The sequence below is a fragment of the Gopherus evgoodei genome, chromosome 4 (genome assembly GCF_007399415.2).
Source record: "Gopherus evgoodei ecotype Sinaloan lineage chromosome 4, rGopEvg1_v1.p, whole genome shotgun sequence".
Taxonomy (NCBI): Eukaryota; Metazoa; Chordata; order Testudines; family Testudinidae; genus Gopherus; species Gopherus evgoodei.
In genome coordinates this window covers 120,945,848-120,951,847 of record NC_044325.1, presented here as the reverse complement: position 1 = coordinate 120,951,847, position 6,000 = coordinate 120,945,848, and positions in this window count along the sequence as shown.

Below are 6,000 nucleotides of genomic sequence, written 5' to 3'. Positions count from 1 at the left end.
GATTTGTCATCATGCCAGACCATGCTAAATCATGCCAAACCAACCTAATTTCCTTCAGGTTACTCCCCTAGTGGATACGTGAAAGCAGTAGATGGGATATCTTGATTTTAGTATGGTTTTTGACACAGTCCCACATGACATTCTCATAAGCAAATTAGGGAAATGCAGTTTAGCTGAAATTACTATAGGGTGTGTGCACAATGGGTTGAAAGGCCAGACTTAAGGATATCAATGATTATTTGTCAAACTGGGAGGGTGTATTTTGTGAGGTCCTGCAAGAGTCTGTCCTGGGTCCAGTATTATTCAGTATTTTCATTAATAACTTGGATAATGGATTGGAGAGTATACTTATACAATTTGTGGATGACACCAAGCTGGGAGGTCCCTTCTAGCCCCACATTTCTATGATTCTATAATACCCTATTTTCTAATGATTTACTAACTCTAAGCAAATGATAGAAAAGAACAGAAACTTCTATGAATCTTGCTTCTCCAGAGTGCTGCAAGCAGGACACATGGACAACTTGGTCATAAACCGGTCACTCGACCTTTGGGTTTCACTTCACTCCTCCAGTTTCAGCTGACGTTTGCATTAGTTATTTCCCACCAGTTCTCTCTCACGCCAGTGCAGGGATTCTCAGGCTGCTTTAGCCTTCCAAACTGATTACAGCAATCATATAATAGAACCAAGCCAATCCCAAAATTGACCAAGCCTGAAACTGCTGATAGAGAAAACAGAAAGGATGGAAAAGAACAGAGAGAAAATAGAAGGGGGAGAAACGATACCTTAGGGAAGGGTTAGCAGAAATCTTAAATCTCATGTCCTAGAAGTTAAAAAGGACCTGGCAGTTGAGGTTTGAAGACTCTGGTCTAGTCTCTGAGGTCAGCAGCTGAGGTCAATGGGAGCTCAGCATTTTTGAAACTCAGATCTCTTATTGGAGGGAACCTCACTTCAGGCTCCTGTTTTTTAACATCTTGGCCCTAGTTAACATGATTTGATGACTCCATGTTTGCTTACCAATACCTCCATGCTTTGGCTCACAGCTATCTTGTGTTACCTTGTTGCAAGTTCCAGTCAAGAGCCTGTCTCAGCCAGTGCTGAGGGAACCCAGCTGCTAGGTCCCCACATGTTTTTAGCCTCTAGAGCCTGACTTGGAACCCACATAGCCCCAGTGTTTGAGGTCCCTAGGCACAGTCTTGGGGCTCAGACCCTCTGCCTAGTACACTTAAGTGTTGCAACTCCCTGTCAAGCTGGTCCTGGGCTCAGTGCTGACCGTTCACACTCCCCCATAGCTTAAACACGCACTCTGTGAGCCTTTTGGAGTACAGTTTAACTCAGGAGGCATGAGGGAAGTGTAAAGCCTATAACACACATAGACACAGAACAGATTCTAACACCCTTGCTCTTTTACTTAACAGATAAAGCACAAGAGAGTACAGACCATGTAGAACACACTAAACATCCTAAATGCAGCTGACCCTTCCCTTGGGAGTTCTTGGGGGACCATCTCTGTTCAGAAAGATAGTGTTCCCTGCCTAACCTGGCTCCAACATGCTGGGTTACTTCACCCTTCTCTTCAGCTGGAGAAAAATGACCCAAGAAAAGAAATAAAAAAGAACAGCTTCTGACATTTTTATAACTCCCAATCCTCTCTGTCTGGTGATTCTCTGTTCAGCCTCAAAAGGTGACTGCTGTCCCTTCCCAGATGACTCTGTTGCCAAGGAAACATCTCCCCTGATAACCAGTTCTCCTGGTTGGGAGTCAGTCTTTTAATTACATCTATTTCATTTCAGCCAGAAATCACTTAACATCAATGACCCTCTTTTGCTATTCTCTTGCCACCGGCCAAGAAGTTCAGAGTATAAGTGCAGGGCAAGAGACACGGGGAGCAAAAGGAAACGAGTTGGTCAGCGTGGAAGGGGTGATCACAATGTACCATCTGCCTGACCATTGAGATTTTGTAGGCATGATGGCCCAGGAGAGTTTCAAGGAGGGATTTGAAGGAAGCAAGGTGGCTCTATGGAGGCCTTTGAGGAGGAGCAGAGGGGGTTTGAGGCCCTGAGGGGGGCAGGCTCTGGAGGAAGCTCGAGCAGCAGAAGTTGCCTATTTTTGCCCCAGTGATGGCTTTGAAGACCCGAGAGCTCCTCCAGCTCGATCACGCAAAGGCTATTTTTTTTAAATGGATGCTCGAGGCAACACATCGTCCACGGGCAGGCAGCAGGAAGCAGAATCTATCTGTCCCTCCTGCCCCAGACAGCACAGCCCCACTAGCCCTTGTGCTGAGGAAGAGGATTAGAAGAAACAGTAAAAAGGAGTGGGGTGAACAAGAGGTTTGTAGCCCTGCTCAACGGGTTTGGTTCAGATCACCCAAGTCGTGTATATGTAACTGTAGTGTACAGGAGTAGGGTAGTATCTCTTTAAATAGTTTGTGAGCCTTCTAATGCTCCTCACTGTATTCTATATTTTAGAAGCTGCCAGAACCACAGTAGGCTGCACATAGCTAGGCCTTGCATGGTATGTATATTCAATCAGTGTTGGTATTTGCCCCCACTCTGTGCTCATGTGGTTCCTTTGTATTATGTATGTTGTGTGAAGAGCAAAAGACAGCTGGTGATCAGGATGGGGTCCTAATCCAGGACTGCAGTGACAGAATGTGATTGCAGAGGCCTCAAGGAAGAAACTAGAAAGAAAGCTGCAGCCACTGGCGCTGAGAGTAAACTACTTATTTAGGGAAAAACGAAGGCTAAAAGTTACCGGTCGTTGGTGGGAAAGGGACTTGTTTGCTGGATCAGTAGAGGACTAGAGAGACTGGAACACTGGATAATAGCCAATGATATAAACTGAGGAGGAAAAGGTGGCATTTTTAATGAGTGTAATGAGGGCTCAAATGTGTAACCCGCTGCACAGCAGGCCAGCTACTATTAAACGCACAGACACAATATTTGCTGATTGCAAAAATTCCATAAAATCCCCCATCCCCAAAGCCACTGAGGATTGCAGAATGTTTCTGCACTTGCAGACAGAATTGAAGAGGAAATGAAACAATTTCTGAAGAGTGGCTGAATTAAGGAAATAAACAGAGTAGTGCCAGTGTGGAGAGAATTTAAACTCCTTGTGCTAGTACCAGCGAGCCTCATGTTTGTTTCTACACAGATTACCCTACAATGACTGAACAGGAAGGTGTTGCTGATATGGCTGCACCAGATAGAGCAGAAACTGTCCGAGATACTCTTGTGATGCCTGTGTTATACAGAAAGAAGTCGTAAACTACCTCTCGGACTGAATTTGTAACAGGGTGCATATTTACTGACAGCAGTTTTGACAGAAATGTATTTGTTACTTTAACATCTTGTACATCAAAGGGGGAGGAGTATGTAGTACATAATAGTGTAATATCCCTTTAAAAATATGTGAATCCTCTAGAGACCCTCACTGCGTTCTATGCATTAGAAGCTGCCAGAACCCAACCAGACAGCCTTGTGTGGTGTGTATATTCAATGAACATAATTATCTGGACCACACTGTGCCCATGCCATCCTTCATATTATGTCTGTTGTGCGAACAGCAAAAAAAACCCCAAACCCCACACACATATTTCCCCAAGCCCAGGGGCCCCGATGTTAATGTTTTACTAATTAGTTCTGTATCTCTAATATCTGTTTAGGACACAGAACCGTATATTCATACATATTGACTTATATTGGTAGCAGTTCTCTTTCTTTTTCCCACCTGAATTGCTCTATAAGAGACTGCTCCTGTAAGATTGTTCTTTTACTAACATCAGCTAAGTGAATTTTGTTGCAATCAGGATGTTAGGCCCAAGCTTAGAGTTTTCAAGGATGAAATCCTGGCCCCCCTCAAGTCAATGGGAGTTTTGCCTTGACTTCAATGAGGGCAGAAGTTTATCCCCAGTGCATACTTCCCTTTTACAAGGTGACACAGCAATATCACCAAGTGGTCCGATGGCACTCACGATCCATTGATTTCAAAGACCAAACTGAGGATGGATGTCCCATCAGATGCTATGAATAGAATCTTCCCTCTACACTGTCTCTAGTAAACCTCGGAACTGCTTTAAATTTTTTAAGAGGTAGTGATATGTCATTGGAACAGCACCTTAGAGTGAGTTACTTCAGTAGAAACACCCAGAGGAGGTGGTGGCAGGTCTCTTCCAAATCTAGGACCACTGCTCTTAAGAGATTTCTCTGCAGTTTTCCCCCATTTTAACTAATGGCCACATTTTTTCCTCCTTGTCAATGTCTGTGATTTGTATATAGAAGCCGGAAATCCTACATTTAGGCTAAGATTTTCAGAACCGACTGGTAATTTTGGGTGCCCAACAGGAGATACTTGAAAAGAGCCTAATTTTTAAGTTAAATTTAGGCACCCAGAAACTAAGGCACCCAGAGTAACTGGTTACATTATAAAATTCAGGCTCAGGCCTAAAAACCAGGATATTACAATTCCCACTTTTGTAAAAGGTTTCTGGAAACCCTTCCCATCATGGGTATTAAATGCATAGATTTGGCTGTAGATAGGAAAAAATGGAGTATCTGAAACACTTTCATTCTTAAATAATTGTTCCTTTGAGAGAATGGTCATACTTGCCCTAATATGTTTTAAATCTCTATCCTTCAAAGTGTAGTCCTCAAGATAAATTTCTTCTCATTATAGAATCTGACTGCGGTTAAGCATTGCAGCTCAGCGGTGTCTGGTGGGAAATTCAGGAAGAGCACTCAGTTATTTTACATTGATTTCGTCACCATTTGTCTTTATTTTTGGTTGTGAAGCCATTTTCTTTTTTCTTTTCTTTTTGATTATGGCTCCTATCTGCTGGTGGCCAAATCAATTATTATTCTTTACAGCTGTGGTATAACTCAACTGAAATCAACATGAGTAAAGATGGCAGAATATCACCCTGAGTGTGTAGAGCCATTTGCTGGAAGTCACACCGTTTTGCCTGAGATTTTACTACTGGTGCATCCTGATGTCCAAATCTCTTATGACATGCTCAGTGTTACTGCCTAAATAGTTGCTTATCACTCAGAAAATAGAAAGCCACTCTGTTCTTGAGGTTTAATTACTCCTTGTTTGAGATAACATCACATGCAGAAACAGATGAGTGAAACCAAAGTACACTGTCTGCCAGGGTTTGTTTCCATCCAATGTGCACAGTTTACTTTCTGTCCCATGTACTTACATTGCTGCATATTAAGATTTGCCTCCGAGTTTGAGCAGCTGTTGTCTGGGAATGAATGACTGAGAAATAGCCCTTATCATGATAATGGAGCTTTATATGGGCATGTACAAGCCACCATCCTGACTGGGGAGCATTTTACTCCCACTGTACACTTACTTTGCTCTGGTATAATGAGTACAGTAATTGCAGGGCACTGTGGATATAAAACAATCTAAAGTTAGATCTAAAGTGACGCCCTCAGCATGATCAGATGGCTCTCTGAAAAGTAATTAGCACAGCAGGAGCTAGAAATGCCTTGTGAATGGTGAGTCGGATGACATCAAACAGCTGCCAAGTTCAGCTAGTTCTGATCCCAGGTAGTTTTTAGATGTTTCTAAAATGCACTGGTTATTGTTTTATCCCCCTCAGAATCCTGTACCTTTGGAGTCTGGTACAGTCCTAAACAGCCTGGCTTTACAGTGGAGGGATAAATATAGTTGCATCCAAAAAACTACTTTAAAAGGCCATTAACACTGAAAATCAATTACTTAAAAGTTAGAAAATGCCAGAATTTAGGCTGTGCAACAAACCCTTCTAGTGTGTATATATTACGATACAGTCTTTAATTACAAAAAAACAGCAAAGAATCCTGTGGCACCTTATAGACTAACAGAAGTTTTGGAGCATGAGCTTTCGTGGGTGAATACCCACTTCGACGATGCATGTAGTGGAAATTTCCAGGGGCAGGTATATATATGCAAGCAAGCTAGAGATAACGAGGTTAGTTCAATCAGGGAGGATGAGGCCCTGTTCTAGCAGT